This window comes from Phascolarctos cinereus, unplaced genomic scaffold, assembly GCF_003287225.1.
Source record: "Phascolarctos cinereus isolate Bilbo 61053 unplaced genomic scaffold, phaCin_HiC Scaffold_726;HRSCAF=1367, whole genome shotgun sequence".
In the NCBI taxonomy this organism is placed as follows: Eukaryota; Metazoa; Chordata; class Mammalia; order Diprotodontia; family Phascolarctidae; genus Phascolarctos; species Phascolarctos cinereus.
In genome coordinates this window covers 114,469,465-114,486,385 of record NW_027556098.1, presented here as the reverse complement: position 1 = coordinate 114,486,385, position 16,921 = coordinate 114,469,465, and the positions used below count along the sequence as shown (strand labels likewise).

Sequence of the window (16,921 nt, the reverse complement as noted above, 5' to 3'; positions counted from 1 at the left end):
TTCCATGCCTTCATGCTAGCCATCCCTAAGTCTGTAATACATTCCCTTCTTACATCTGCCTCCTAGATTCCCTCTCTTCCTTTAAGTTGCAACTCAGGCACCACCTCCTGCATGAAGCCTTTCCTGATTCTCAACTGCTACTGCCCTCCCTCCCAAACTATCTTATATTTAACTTCTTTGAATATAATTATGCTTATTAAATTTATATTTGTGACATGTATTTTTACATGTATTTGTTATTGTACATCACAAAAACTTAGAGAAAAGAGAGCATCAAAGAGGAGAGGGTGATGAACAGTGTCAAAGGCTCCAGAGAGGTCAAGAAGGAAAAGTATTGAGAAAAATCCATTGCATTTGGCAAATTAGGAGATCATTGATAACTTTGGAGAGAGCCATTTCAGTAGAATGATAAAGTCAGAAGGAAAACTGCAAGGGGTTAAGGAAAGAATGAGAGGAGAGAAAATGGAGGCATCAATTGTAGATGGCCCTCTGGAGAGAGTTCTCAAAGTTTTAGCCACAAAGGGCAAAAAAAAAAAGATATGACAATAATTAATAGGGATAGAAAGATCAAGTAAGAGTTTTTCAGGATGAAGGAGAAATGTCCATGTTTGTATGCAGTAGGAAAGAAGCCAGTAGACAAGACAATGTTTATTGAAAATAAGTGAGAGAATGGGGATGATAAAATCAGCCATCTGTTTGAGGAGAAGGGATGGAATGGGAGCACTAGCTATGTGACCCTGGGCAAGTTATTTAACCCCACTGCCTAGCCTCCCCCGTAAAAAAAACAACAAAAAAACCATATTTATCTAAAACACATTTATCTTCGGCAATGGTTCCTCATTGTCTAGCAACTGTTGCTGACACAGTTATTACTAACATATATAATCGTTGCTAACATTGCTATCCCCATCAACTACCCCCTAAAGCAATACAGGACCTAAAATCATTTGGGTGGACAAGGGGCAGAGGTCTTATCTTCTGAAACTTCTTGACAAGGGGCACAGAGCTGGATCCAGGGAGGAGGTTGACTGGAATTGAGTGTAGGCAACATTCAAGGGATGAGGGGTGGATATGGGCTGGTATCCTTAATTTAACAGAAGCCAGTCCTTATCCACTCACAGTCCCCCCAGGCTTCTTCTGGAATAGCAACTTCAAGTCCTCAACAGGCTCACAGGTGTATTCTGGGGTACCTGGAGAGGAACAGGGGAAGGAGAAGATTTAATTCAAGATACATGAGCCCAACTGAGTAAGCCTTTTAGCTTGACCACAGTGGGAGTGGTGAGCAAGACTCAGTATGGTCCCTTCCATTTCACTTCCAAGTGCTCGATCCCACAGGCCTTCCAAGACTTCAGGTACACCATGTCACCTGGGTACACAGAGGTGGGAACCTTGTTGCATCAATCAGTTGGTTTTGGGAGATGTTCATTGGAGTGCTTGGTCAGAACATTCTAGACCATGCCCAGCTGCATTGCAGACTAGGTAATTAGTTGTTGCTCCAGGTCTACAATGTCAGAGGTTAGAAAGGGTCATCCATGAAGAAGCTCAAAGGGGCTAAACTTAATGTTATCCCAGGGGGTAATGCAGAGCAGAAACAACACTACTGCAAGAATTTTTACCCAGTCCTTGAGTGTTTCCTGACAGAGGTTGGACAGGACCCATTTGAGGGTGTGGTTCGTTTTTCCACCTTACCAGAAGACAGCGTACAGATAGCAGGTGATCTTAAGGGCCTCTGCAACACTCTGGGTTATCTGAGAGGTGAAGGCAGGGCTGTTGTCACCGTGCAAAGAATGAGCAAAGCAGGGTATGATTTCTTTTAGTAATGCTTTAGAAACCTCTTGGGCCTTTTCCGTCCTGTAGTGGAAGGCTTCAACCCAGTTAGTAATGGTGTCCACAAATACCAGAAGCAACAACACCTCTACAAGGGGGGCAAGTGAGTGAAATCTATTTTCCAGTCTTCTCCTGCATAGGTATCCCTCCTCTGTGTAGGTGTTTTGTTTTTTTTTATATACATATAAATTTATTTTTAGTTTTCAACATTTACTTCCACAAGATTTTGAATTCCATATTTTCACCCAATTTTGCCCCTCTCCCCACCCCAAGATGGCATGCATTCTGAATACCCCTTCCCCTAGTCTGCCCTCCCTTCTATCTCTCCCTGCCCTTCTCTTATCCCCTTCCCCTTCTATTTTCCTGTAGGGCAGGATAGATTTCTGTACCTCATTTCCTGTATTTCTTATTTCCCAGTTGCATGTGGAAACATTTTTTTTAAACATGTGTTTTTAAAACTTTGGGTTCCAAATTTTCTCCCTTTCTCCCACCCTACCCACCCTCATTGAAAAAGGCAAGCAAAGTCAATACAGGCCATACATGTGCAGTTATGCAAAACACTTCCATAGTAGACATGTTGTGAAAAACTAACTCTATTTCCCTTAATCCTATCCTCCCCCCCATTTATTCTATTCTTTCTTTTGACCCTGTCCCTCCTCAGAAGTACTTCCTTCTGATTACCCCTTTCCCAATCTGCCCTTCTCTCTATCATCCCCCTGCTCTCTTGTCCCCTTCCTCCCCTATTTTCCTGTAGGGTAAGACAGATTTCCATACCCAATTGAGTGTGTATGTTATTCCCTCCTTAAGCCAAATCCTATGAGAATAAGATTCCCTCATTTCCTCTCACCTTCCCCTGTTTCCCCTCCACTGTAAGAACCTTTTCTTGTCTGTTTTGTGCAAGATAATGTACCCCATTCTACCTCTCCTTTCTCCTTCTCCTAGTATAATCTCTCACCCTTAATTTTATTCTCCAGATATCACCCCTTCATCTTCAACTCACCCTGTGCCCTCTATCTATCTATCTATCTATACATACATATAATTTTTTCCCCTCCCACTACCCTAATACTGACAAAGGTCTCATGAGTTATAAATATCATCTTTCCATGCAGGAATGTAAACAGTTCAGCCTTAATAAGTCTCTTATGATTTCTCTTTCCTGTTTACCTCTTCATGTTCCACTTGAGTCTTGTATTTGAAAGTCAAATTTTCTATTCAGCTCTGGTCTTTTCATCAAGAATGCTTGAAAGTCCTCTATTTCACTGAATGACCATTTTTTCCCCTGAAGGATTATACTCAGTTTTGCTGGGTAGGTGATTCTTGGTTGTAATCCTATCTCCTTTGCCCTAGAATATTATATTCCATGCCCTCAGTCCTTAATGTAGAAGCTGCTAAATCTTGTGTTATCCTGATTGTGTTTCCATACTTGAATTGTTTCTTTCTGGCTGCTTGCAATATTTTCTCCTTGACCTGGGAACTCTGGAATTTGGCTACAATATTCCTAGGAGTTTTCCTTTGGGGATCTCTTTCAGGGGAGATTGTGGATTCTTTCAATTTCTATTTTGCCCTCTGGTTCTAAAATATCAGGGCAGTTTTCCTTGATAATTTCTTGAAAGATGATGTCTAGGCTCTTTTTTGATCATGGCTTTCAGATAGTCCAATAATTTTTAAATTCTCTCTCCTGGATCTATTTTCCAGGTCAGTTGTTTTTCCAATGAGATATTTCACATTGTTTTCTAATTTTTCATTCTTTTGGATTTTTTACAGTGTCTTGATTTCTCATAAAGTCACTAGCTTCCAATTGCTCTTCTAATTTTTAAGGAAGTATTTTCTTCAGTAATCTTTTGGACTTCCTTTTCCATTTGGCCAATTTTCTTTTTAGGGCATTCTTCTCCTCATTGGCTTTTTGGACCTCTTTTGCCATTTGGGTTAGGCTATTTTTTAAGGTGTTATTTTCTTCAGTATTTTTTTTGGGTCTCCTTTAGCAAGCTGTTGACTTTGTTCTTCATGATTTTCTTGCATCACTCTCATTTCTCTTCCCAATTTTTCCTCTACTTCTCTTACTTGCTTCTCAAAATCCCTTTTGAGCTCTTTCAAGGCCTGGGACTGATTCATATTTTTCTTGGAGGCTTTAGATGTAGGAGCTTTGACTTTGTTGTCTTCTTCTGGTTGTATGTTTTGTTCTTCTTTGTCACCAAAGTAAGATAATATAGTCTGACTCTTTTTGCACTGCTTGCTCATGATCCAGCCAATTACTTGAGTTTTAAACTCTTTGTTAAGGTAAAGGTCTGCTTCCAATGTGGAGAATGTACTGTCCCAAGCTTCGGGGGTTTGTATAGCTGTTTTCAGAGATACTTGTAGGGACCTGTAAATTTTCAGTTCTTCCAAGGTGGTTTGATAAGGGTATTTACTCTTTTCCTGGCCTGAGCTCTGGTCTTGAGTGACCAGCCACAAGCAATCTTTTCTCTTTTGGAACTGTGAGGAAGGTTTCCTCTCAACCACCACTACAAGCTCCACCACGCCAGCGTTCCTCCTCACCCCAGCACCGTCACCCACAGCTGTGACCCAGATCCAAGCACAGGCAAAGTAAGAGATTCCTCCCTCAGTACCAGCAAAGAGATCCCTGCAGTCCCCCTCTGATCAGCCACTTGATTCCCCCTCAGTCTGTGGGCCGGAAGCTCAGGACACAGCCACTGCCTGGGCACCCACGCTCTGCGCTCTGCTCTCTGCGCTCTGGAACTGTCTCTGACCTAGCTCTTCTCTCAGAAACAGACTTTTCCCACTGACCTTCTAAGTTGTCTTTGGCATTCATGGATTGAGGAGTCTAGACACTGCCACAGCTGCCCGTGATTCAGTCCTCTGAGGCCTGCTCCAGGTTCACTGCAGCCTGCACACCCATGCCGCACTGTGCTCTGCTCCCAGCCTGGCATAAGCCTTCCCAATCAACCATCCAGGCTGTCTTGGGCTGGAAATTTGTTTTACCCTGTCTTTTTGTGGGTTCTGCTGCTTTAGAATTTGTTTAGAGCCATTTTTAATGGGTATTTGGAGGGGTTTAGGGGAGAGCTCAAGCAAGTCACTGCTTTCATGCCACCATCTTGGCTCCGTCCCTCCTCTGTATAGGTTTTAAATGGGAGGGGTTAACAGCCCCTTCAGGGTTTACCTGGACAAGGTGGGACAGGCTTGGCAGACTTGCTGGATGATTTCTTCTGGCTTGTGACCACTGAAAATAGATTTCACCAAGGACTAGAGGGCATTCTTACCCAGGTGAGTAGCCTGATGTAGGCCAAAAAGAATCTTGTACCGGCTTTCCTCTGGGATAACTAATTGGCCCAAGAGTGCCTGGAACCATCTGGAAGGGAAAAGAGTATATCCCCTCTCTTTGGCAAGGGCCCGTTCTTGGGGGCTATAGGAAGGTGTGTAAGAATTGGGCAACTAGGGGGGTAATGGTGCCATGGTTGAGGGTAAGCTCAAAGCTGCTCAAGCAGCTGAGTCTGCAAGTTGGTTGGTTACCTCTGGCTTAGATTGAGTCTCCCTTTTGAGGTCCTTCACAAAAGATAATGGCTACCTCCTTAGGTTCACAGACAGCTTGCAGTAACTGTAACATTTCCCCAGCATGCTTGATAGGGGAATGTTTGGCTATTGAGAATCACCTCTCCATATGGTCCCATGAGCATGTTAAGACATGAAATGCATATTTGGAATCAGTAAATATGTTAACTCTGAGTCCCTTCCCTAATTCTAAAGTCCTCATAAGGGCAACAAGTTTGGCCCTCTGAGCAGAGGTCCCAGGGGGGAGTTATTTGGCCTTATGGTAGAATCCAAGCTGACTACAGAGTAGCCAACCCTTCTCTTCCCATCCTTGAGGAAGCTGGACCCATTAGTGAATCACACTTCATCAGTAGTGTCAAAATGAAAGTCCTTCAGGTTGGGATAGCTTGAGAAAACAGAATCCAGGGTCACCTCATAGTCATGAGTGATATCACCTGACTGTGCAGTGTCAGGAAGTAGGGAAGCTGGACTGAGAGTGTGGCACACCCAGAGAGTTAAGTCAGGTGTGCCCAACAGGAGGGCCTGATACTTAGTGAGCCTACCATTAGCCAGACACCAGCGGCCCTTGGATTCCAAAAACTTTGAACCCAGTGAGGAGTTGAAACTTCTAAAGGTTAACCAAGAGTGAGTTTGGAGGCTTCCTCGATTAAATTGGCTGTATCAGCCACTGTCCGGACGCAGGAGGACCATCCAGAGGCAACAGAATCAAGTTGTTTAGAGAAGTAAGCTACTGGCCTGTGGTCAGGTCTTGGGGACTGAGTTAAAACTCCCAAGGCTTGGCCCCACCTCTCATCAACATACAAAGTAATGCTGGATCAATGATCAACTTGGCGTTCAGGTCTTAAAGGCCTTGGCCTGATCCTTTCCCCATTCTAAGGGTTGTGAGTCAGGGCCCTTGACAGAGTCATACAGAGGTTTAGCAAAGACCCCAGAATTGGGGATCCAGATTTGGCAGAATCCTGCCATGCCCAAAAAGGTATGCAGCTGTTTCTTTGTGGCAGGTTCAGGAATGGACAATATCACCTGCTTTCTTTCAGATGTTAGTGAGCATGAAGTAGAGGTGAGTTCATGGCCCAAATATTTTACAGATTGGCAGGCAATTTGAGCTTTAGTCAAAGAGACTCTATGGACCAGGAAGTTGCAGGTTTGGGTAGCAGTGGTCAGGGAGGCCTCCCAGTTTGGGTTACAGATGGGAATATTCTCTACACATTGAATTAGACTACTATTAGTCAGCTCTAGATCATTCAAATCTTTTCCTAAAGCCTGATCAAATAAGTGGAGGCTATCTTGGAAGCCTTAGGGCAGAATTGTTTATGTCAGTTGGTATGGGTTTGGTTTACCTGGGGGTGTCCACCCAAAAGCAAAGACAAACTGGGAGTCTTTGTGGAGTGGTATGCAGAAGAAAGCATCTTTAAGGTCCAGAGTGAGAAACTACTAGGTATCCCCCCAGAATTTGAGTAAGGATGGTATAAGGCTTGGGTACTATAGGGTAAATGGGGATAATGGCTTCATTAACGGCTCTGAGGTCCTGCACCAAAAAGGTATTCTCCATTATGCTTTTTAACTGGGAGGATGAGAGTATTACAGGGAGATTGGCATGGAACCAGAAGCTTAGACTTAAGGAACTTTTCAATTAGTGGTTGTAATCCCTCCTGGGCCTCAGGCTTAACTGGATACTGGTACTGGTCGGGAAATGCCTTAGGATCTTGGAGGCAGACAAGGGCTGGGAGGGCATGGGTGGCTCACCCGGGAATTCCCTGGTCCCAGACCAAGGAGTCTATTCCATTCCAAATCTCTGGGTGGAATATGAGGGGAACTTGAGGAAAGTAACAAAAACACTCCGGGCAGTCCAAGGAGGGAGAACTGGATTCCCAATTTCACCATTAGATCCCTCTCCAACAAGGAGGCTGGGCAAGAGGAAAGGACAAAAAAGGAGTGGTTAAACAACAGATTCTCGAACTGGCAAGACAGAGGCAAGGCACTTTCTAGATTTACCCTTAATCCCCACAACCTGGTGGTGTGAAGGATGGGTGGAACTGGAGTGCCCAGGTAAAATAGAGTAAGTGGCTCCCCTGTCAATAAGAAAGCTCACGGTCTTACCTACCACATATAAAGTTACCCTGGGTTTGGCCATGGTAATGGAGAAGGAGGAAGCCTGGCCAGATCTTGGGCCCCATCACTTTCAAGTCCTGAGGAGCTCAGAGTATGGGCTATTGGGAGTTGGTTATTCAACCCCCTTTCAGGCAGTCTCTCTTCCAATGCCCCTCCTACAAACAGGACATGGGCCCAAGGGCTTACTCTTCAATGGGCACTCACAAGACCCATGGCCTTCTTATGGCATAAAAAGCACAAACTCTTTCCACAGGAATTGTGGGCAAGATCCTTCTGGGTACTGATTATGGCAGCAGCCAAAACTTAAGTCTGTTCCCTGTTCCTAGCCTTTCAGTCCTTATCCTCTATGGCAGCTCAGTCCCTATTGTGAAACACTCCAAAAGCTATCTCCAAAAGATGGGCCTGAGATGTCTGGGGACCCATAGCTAACTTCTACAACTTCCTCCAAATATCTGGGGTGGATTGACTAACAAATCAGTTTGAACTAGCAAAAACCAGTTTAAACTTGGAAGAAAAAAACCCATTTACAACCTGTTAAAACCAGCCAAAAACAGTTTAAACTGGCAAAAACACAATTAAAACCAGTTTAAGCCAGCAAAAACCAGTTAAAAGCAATTCAAACCAGAAAAAACCCCAGAGTTCAAACCAGTATAATCCAGTTACTGGAAAAAAAAAGATAAAGCCAGTATAAACTAATTAAAACAAGTATAAAATAGTTAAAAATGGAAAAAACAGTTAAAAAGAATAAAACAGTTCAAACCAGAAGAAAAAAAACAGCTCAAACCAGTTAAACTTGGGGAAAAAAAACAGTTAAAACAAGTATAAACCAGAAAAAAAAAACATTTAAAACCAGCATAAACCATTTCAAACTGGAAAAACAGTCAAAACTAGTTAAAATTGGAAAAACTCTAGTTAAAACCAGTATAAACCAGTTCAAACCAAAAGAAAACCAGTTTAAATGAGGGGGGAACAGTTTAAACTGGCCAAAACCCAATAACACTGGAAAAACCAGTTTAGACCAGTTTAAACTGGAAAAAAAAATGAGTTTAAACTGACCAAAATTATTTAAAAGTGTGGAAAAAACCCAAGTTTAAACTGGCCGAAACCAGTTCAAACTGAACTGGCCAAAACTAGTTTTAAAGTGTCAAAATCAGTTTAAACCACCTAAAACCATTTAAAACTGGCCAAAATCAGTCTAAACCAATTTAAACCAGAAAAAAAATAAACAAGTTTAAACTGGAAAAAATACAGTTTAAACTGGCCAAAACCAGTTTAACCTGCCTAAAACCAGTTTAAGCTAGTTTCCATGTTTCATATATATGGAATATCTTATAATATTATCACAGTCTGTGGTGTTATGCCTTATCTCTTATTTGATAGATTAGGAAATTAACAGAAAGATTATGATTGACCCAAGTTCATAGATCTAGTGCAGCACAACCAGAACTAGAATGCAAGTCTTTTGATTTCTAGTCCAGGATGCTTTCCATGATAGCATAATTAATTCTTGCAGAATATATCTTTTATGAAGACATTGTTGGAAAGATGAATGGGCTATTGAGGTTAATTAGAAAAATGAGCTAAAGTTGCGGGGGTAGGATATTCATATTTGGGAAGTGAACTGACTATTTTAAGACTCCCAGGGTGTCACTCAGTGAATGAATTCCTCCTCTCCACAAATCATTTACCATAATGTGCTTTGTATTAATTTGGAGTCTCTTTCACAGTTAGCTAAAATACTTGACATACTCTAGGCGTGGTCCTGTTGGGGATAAGGGACAGAAGTTGATTGAAATAAGTAATTCACTAAATGTAATTATAATGATCTGAGAAACTATTCGATGCTATTTACTCCCCTAGTATCTTTCTGTTTTTCCACCACGTATATTCTTTACACAATATATATTAAGATCTCTAAGGAGACAGAGAAGGATTCTAGGTCTGTTCAAGTCAAAACAAACTATTGCAAGTGGATCTTGGACAAAAAAATCAGACAAGAAGAGAGGTCAAAGCTTTACCCCAAAATATTGACCAGAGTTAACAGGGATTTCCAAAGAATATACAAGCCAGATGATGCTGCTGAAAAGTAATGGATTTTTTTTAGGCACTCAGGGTTAAGTGCTTGCCCAGGGTCACACAGCTAGTAAACATCTGGGGCTGAATTTGAACTCAGGTTCTCCTGACTCCAGGGCAGGTGCTCAATCCATTTCACCACCCAGATGCCACATAATGGGAGTTTAAAATATAAATATGTGGGTATAAATATCCCACTTAAAGTAAGGCACCTACCTTGAGATGCCTAGACTGGAGAGGTGGAATCAATGGCGTATGGAGGAAAGGAAGAATTGCAAGGATATAACAGGATTACAGCTGCTGAAGAAGAACAAATATAGTCAAGTCTCAGGAGGGTACACAGGTTACACAGAATCCCAGCCTTGGGGGAAATGGCCTTTAGGCTTGATAGGAGAAAGATCAATAATACAGGTGAGAGGCTCTCTTCTGCCTCATTATCCTCTAGGGTAGTTCATACTCTCAGTCACTTCTCCAGTACTTTAGTAAGGGTAACCTGAGCTATTCCATGTACCGTACGTGGAATAAGGGTAAGGGTTTTATAAGAAGCAGTATGATTTTGCTTATGTGAATTCAATTGTTATTCTACACCTGATGTCACAGGTAAGAGTGGTGCCAGTTAGCTAGGAAGATGGAAGTTTTAAGACATAAGGAATTCCAGAGAAAGGTCAGAAAGGGGACATGTCTAAGAAAGAGGCAGCCTGCTGGAAAAAGACTAGACCTGGGCTACCCCTAGAAATTCAGATACATTATGAAAACTACCTCCTGGAAGGAATTAGGCACTTCCCTTTGAAATGCAATTAATGTCAATGATTCTCATGGTAAAGGCATGAGGAATACACGAATCAGTTGGCAATATGGTGATATCAGAGACTAGAGAGAAATTCTATTAACATTCATCCAGCAGTAAGCGCTAAAAAAGTTTAATCTTCACCAAGATACATCCAAGTTTGCAATGTTGACAGCATCGTTGATTTTTTCTCTTGGTCAGATTACATAAAATTTTACCAGTTACCAAATCTTCTCATTTTTTTTTTCCTCTACAGCATATCTATTATATATCCTTTCCTTTCCACTCGAATAGTCACTACCCTTACTGCATTAGAAATCCTAGTAACAGCAAAAAGAGAAGAAAAAGAAATAGAAGCAGAATAGGAAATGAGGTAATAAAACTCTCTTTTTTGCAGATTACATGATGATATACTTGCACAAAGAAAAGACCTTGTAAAATCTCCTTTGTAAACCTAGATTCTTGGAACCATCTAGGCATAAATTCTTATCAACCCTGTGTAAGAGTTTTCTGTGTTAAATGGGAATCCTTGCACAAAATGGGGGTTGGGTGTAATTTTCAAGCCTGCTTAAGATATTGTGTGTGTGTGTGTGTGTGTGTGTGTGTGTGTGTGTTAATCTGGAACTTCACAACAATTGGCCAGTGTTGTTTTTCTAGATGTTTAAGTGAATTATTACATATGTGGTATTCCAGAATGTAATTATTTTCTTGATTTCTAGTGATATATTTTAAGATAAAAGCCCTGGTAAACTTTGTTATTGTGATAAGGCTAATTTAATTGGGTACATACACACATACATACATATATCTATTTGGCTTAGAAAAATCTGAATATCTTCCCCATTTCAAACACTTTTTTGACTAGAGTGGGGTGGCACTTAGGAATTTGTGGTAATTAGGAATTTATTTTGTTATACTACTTTTGGGTACTTAACTTTATGCTACTTAAAGACAATTTACATCAACTTAATCTTGGCAAATTCCCATTTTTAAGATTTATTTTTGCTTTAAGATTGAATAACAGAGATATCTGTCATTTTAGAGGTTTCCAACTGATTTACTTTATGAAAGTTTAGCGATTATCTTTCTAACATCAGAATAAGCTTTAAGCTACTTTTAAGAAAGGGAAATACTTTTAGGAAGCAATGTTTAAGTAAAAAGAAAAAAACTTTTTGTAAAAAAAACAAACAAAACTTTTGTATGACTTGTAGATGGACTGATAAATTTTATTTGTAAGCCAATTTATTGCTGTAATTTGTTGATATTAATAACAATTGTGTCCAGACCTACCATGATTAGTGAGACTTTTATTGTTTGAGGAGAAAGCCTTTTTTGGGACCCTGAATATTCTTTTTGGCGTTTCATCCTTAAGTTTGTTGTGTCCTTGGACCAGCCTTAAATGGGCACTTAAAAAAAAGTCAGCAGTCAATAGCTCAATGGAAGTGACATCTGACGATCTAACACTAGTGAATATCTGTCCCCGGGGATAAGGTTACCTTTTTATAAATTTATAAATTACTTTGAGAAGGCTGAGGTGGCCTCTTCTTAATTCATTTTCCTATATAAGAAATCTGGTTCCATATGCTAAGCTACTTAGAGTGATGTAGGTTTTGAGGACCAGTTTTGATGCTGTTATAGCTACATCCCTGTTTATAACTCCCATAACAAATTTCTATTATCAGGGGAAACAAAATGGAAGTTTGTTATTGCAGTACTGTTATTGTAATACTGAATCCATTAGTTATTAGATTAATACTAAGGCATCTGATATTACTGCAATAATCTGCGAGTATGAAAGATCTTGCTGTTTTGATGTGAATTTGTAGTCATTCCATAGACCAAGTTAAAATTAGTGCATGTACTTGTCATATGCAGTTCCTGAAGTATCTCGTTCTTTCAGAATGATATAAGTATAAATAGATAAAGGTAAATAAGCTTATGAAACAAAGATATGAATCTATTAAGTGGTTAAAGTCAGAAACCTCTTTTGCTTATGTCTTAAGGAATAGGATTTCAGTACAGTCAGTTATGTTAGTGAAGAGTAGTAACTTATATAAGTTATCTTGTGTCACCTTAATGGAAAAATCTGATTTTATGTTTGTTATTTAATCTGGAATTAGAAAACATGTAGAAATGCATGTTTAAGAGTCACTTTGAAGATGTTCCCATTGTTTAAAGAGATTCTGAGAGTAGTAGTCTATGCTTATAGAACATGTTTTACTATAGACAACATTTCATTTAATCTGCTCTCTGTATACAATTTGGGAAGACTATATTTACATATTCCATCCCAAGTCTTTTGTGGGTTGTTATTGAGCATCTTAAAACAAAATCATTTGTGTAATGTTGAACTTAAGAATGAAAAGGCATCTACTTAGCACGAGTACTAATAATATCAAGATAAGTTGTGATTTTTCATGATGAATCTCTTACTGTTACCCATGTGAGATTATAGGCAATACTTGTTATTTAGGGAATGTGATCCTTGAAAATGGAATCCACTCGAAGTTATGATTATTGGAACTGGCTATTTAAGACCTTATGGGATTGTTAACTGACTCCAGGTATTATCATCAAGGAATGCTACTGAGCCAATGAATCAATGATGCCAACAACCCTATAGAGTTTACATGCATGAACTGCAGGTGGAGTTCTCATGGAAAAAAGTTGGGAGAACAACTTTTGGCATGGGCTGAGGTAAGATTCTCCTGATTATTTCTCCAGTGTGACCTTTCCTCTTGAACAGAAAATATCCCAACTGGCTGACTGTAAGCTTGGCTCAATGCAATTAGCTATCTATATAATTTTTGCCTGGAACTGACATGAAGCTAGGGAAGCATTATTCCCTTCCTATATAGTTATATCCCTAGTCTTCTTTTATGGCAAATTTCTATAATCATGTCAGATGATCAGGATAAATACAATATTAGATCTTTATCTCTTAGTTTAATGCTGACTTACATTTGAGTCACTATAATAAGATGCAGGTATAAGATTTGAGCTATTTAGCCTAGAATTTTGGTCCTTTCTATATTCCAAACAACTAAATGAATAAGTATCTAAACTTGTCATCTGCTGTTACTAGTTATGTATTCCTATATAAGTTAAGGTCCTTTAATTTCTCATAATGATATAGGGATAATTAGGCAAATGATGCAAAGACTTGTAAAACCAGGATATGATACTATTATTTAGTGAATATCATAACTGTTTCAGTTCTGTGTTAAGGAAAGGAATACCAGTACAATTAGTTATCCTAGAAGAATGTGGATGGGTAGGTGGCACAGTGGAAACAGCTCTGGCCTTGGAGTCAGGAGGACCTGAGTTCAAATCTGGCATCAGACACTTGACACTTACTGTCTGACCCTGGGCAAGTCACTTAACCCTGACTGCCTCACCAAAAAACAAAAAACAAAAAAAGAAGAAGAAGAATGGCTTGTGGCCTATCTTATAAATGCCTTATAAAGACACTCACTTTTGTTAGGGGTTATTCGTTTGAACGTTGCTAGAAGTTGAAAATGTTTTTATTACAAATAACTTATTTCATAGGTACTGTTTTTAAACTGATTATACATCCCATCCCAGAACCTTTTGTTACAACTAAAGTTAATCTGACAACTTTTAAATGAATTCATTTTTGTATTAGAATCCATGTTATAAAAAGTGTTCTGTTATTAATTCCTTAGTGGAATCTCATCCTCCTAATGGGGGAATAAATAATGCCAAGTATAAAAACTGGGTTCTAATTTTCATACACACATACACACATATATCAACATCACAATTGGACAACCTAAAATTGCAAATTTCCTGGTCTAAAAGGTTCCAAATTTGATTTTCTAATAACAGAGACATAAAGTCTGAGCTAACTTTCCTTATCTGACCTGGTTATTGGCAAAGTAAATTTAAGTTTGTGTTAAGACCAATGATGTAGGAAATTTTTTAGCAGAGAAGAGAGATCTCTACAAGTGACCTGAGTATAAAAAGACAGTCAGCTGGAAACTGCTCTGAGACCACACTCAGACCAGAGAGTTTTATCTGATGGTGTATGACAGCTGTATGAGATGAGACTTCTGAGCTTTAAATGGATAATTTTACTTTACTGTTATAATTTTTATCTTTAAGGTCTACTTATCCAAGGGGATTGCCCCCTTTGATTTTTGTCAAAATGTTATCAAAGGGAATTGCCCCCTCTGCTTTTGTCAAAGTGCCTGTCCATCTTTTTCTTTTCCTCTCATATTACCTCCCCTCATAAGTCCCATAGTTAGAAACCATTAATGAAGTGTTTGTCATATCGTTAGTGATTCATCAAGGAGGCTACGCTTGTCAATGGAATCAAATGGGGGAATTAGGGAAATGATTATTAATAACTAATGATTTGGGGAGATCTAGAGTTCTCCCTTATTTCTCTAAAGTTCTGATTTTTTAAAAGTTCAGTCTCTTGAAGGACATTGCTGATAATGAGATGGGACTAGGCTCCCACCCCACTATTGTCGACTGCACAGATTTGGGTGGAACATACATTCTTTGAATAGAAGACCCAAGGCTGGAGGTGGTCTGGGTACAGAGATCAGTTTTTATCTGTCCAAGGGTGACATGATGCCACTCTCAGCCCCTCATTTTAACATAACACCTCCCATTCTGCTAATCAATCAGAGTTGATTGTCACTCCTCTTCCAAGAGAACACATAAGCCCTAAGCCAGCCTTCTATGATTGTCTTTGGTCCAAGAGAGATGGCCAAATGACCATCCTTTTATTGATAATATGCTGCCCTTATCAATAAAATGATTAAATTACCCAGAAATTATATCTCTTGAACCTTTTTAATCATTACTCTCTCTCTCTATCTCTCTCTCTCTCTCTCTCTCTCTCTATATATATATATATATATATACATAGTTACATATACACACACATACACACATACATACATATGCATACATACGTACATACACACATACATGCATACATATGCGTGTGTATATATGTATACATACCTATTCATGTCTAATGGTAGCCATATCTAGGGTGAGATGGGGGGAGAAAAGAAAAAAAGGGAAAAATATTACATGATATTCATTATATATTTAAAAGAATGGCAAGTTGTACCTAACAGATTTGCAGTTTCATGTGCAATCATATTTTTTTTTCAATTATGCTGTTATAGAAATGCTTGTTTTATTCCACAAATTAAAAAGAGGGGCAGCTAGGTGGCACAGTGGATAGAGTACCAGCCCTGAAGTCAGGAAGACCTGAGTTCAAATCTGACTTCCGACCAAACACTTGACACTTACTAGCTGTGTGACTCTGGGCAAGTCACAACCCCAACTGCCTAAAAAAAAATTTTTTTTAAAGAAAATTTTTTAAATTTACTCAGAAAAAAAGAAAGAAAAGGCCTCATGTAGGAGGTTTTAAACTTAGTCTTGGAGGAGGCCAGGGAAGCCAGGAGGCAAGGTTAGTTAATAAGGTTAATCCATAAAATTAAGTCCAGGGATTGAATAAGTTAAGGAAAAAGCTAATTTAAGGAGGAAATTCCCAACATACACACACTAAAATCTCTTTTCATGAATTTGTAATAGTGCATTTTAGCTATTTTCATGCTCATGAAAGCTTTGCTACTTTGCTAGCAAACAGGAAAATTTATAAAACTGTTACTTAAAATTATGGTAGGGTGGATATAAACTTGGCTGCTGGAATACCCTGTAAGGAGAAGCCCTCAAAGTCAGTCCTGTTTGAAGCTTTCAACCCAGTCTAGATTTGAAGGGCTCTGTCCATTTCTGGAAAACCACCATTATTTACTATTAAATCTCACCACCAGAAACAAGGAAGCAGATTACATATGAAAAAATTCATGTTGCCACCCAACTGGGGGAGGCTTCCCTTCCCTAGAAGGGCAGGAAGTGACACGTAGCTAATCACAAATCCTATTTCCAGGACCAAAACAACAGAAAGGCCAATCACACAGAGTGATTATTCATCAGCAGTCTTTTGGGTATTGAGCACAATATGAGCCATGAAATTGCCTGTATCAGCTATTCTTCAGCAGAGAAACTGAACATCATCTTTGGGCATTTTCATGAAGGGGGAGAGAAGATGAGAGGGACAGATCTCTCAGGACAGGTATGGTGACAGCTCTGGAGGGTCTCCATCTCTATCAGAAGTAGATGAAGCCCCAGTGAACAGGGGAAGAGCAACTGAAAGTACCTTGGACAGCAATAAGCATAGGCGTCAGTGAACACATTTCAACTTGGAAAAGGCATTCGTGATTAGTTAATACTTCTGGACAGAATCAAGGGTTAACTCGGATTTGGTACCTTTCCTGAAATGCCTTGATTCTCCAGTTCCATTACAATCCTAAGTCAATTATCTAAATGAGTCTAAGGTGTCAAAAAGACTAAGAGAAGATGATTTCCACCAACAGAATAATTAGTAGAGCTCTATGACCCAGGTTTTAACAAGAGCATTCTCGTGCTACAACATGGGATATGAAAATTAACATTTGGTTCAGTGAATAGTTAACATTTTCCACACAAGGGCCCTTGATAGGTGGAGGCTTGCTGCTAGGCAATGGG

The 16,921-nt window shown here is 39.6% G+C and overlaps 1 long non-coding RNA gene across 3 annotated transcripts in view; it reads right to left on the bottom strand.

Moving 5' to 3' along the window:
* Positions 1–801: 801 nt before the first annotated feature.
* LOC144454518 (uncharacterized) overlaps positions 802–16,921 on the bottom strand; it is a 33,403-nt gene continuing 17,283 nt past the window's right edge. For 2 of the 3 annotated variants that reach the window (XR_013482964.1, XR_013482965.1), the window contains exons 2-3: positions 9,778–9,861; positions 802–1,190 (exon numbers count right to left, since the gene is read on the bottom strand). This is a non-coding gene — a long non-coding RNA (uncharacterized LOC144454518). Of the gene's footprint in view, positions 1,191–9,777; positions 9,862–15,346; positions 15,373–16,921 lie in introns of all 3 variants that reach the window. The other variant, XR_013482966.1, reaches the window with a different exon arrangement.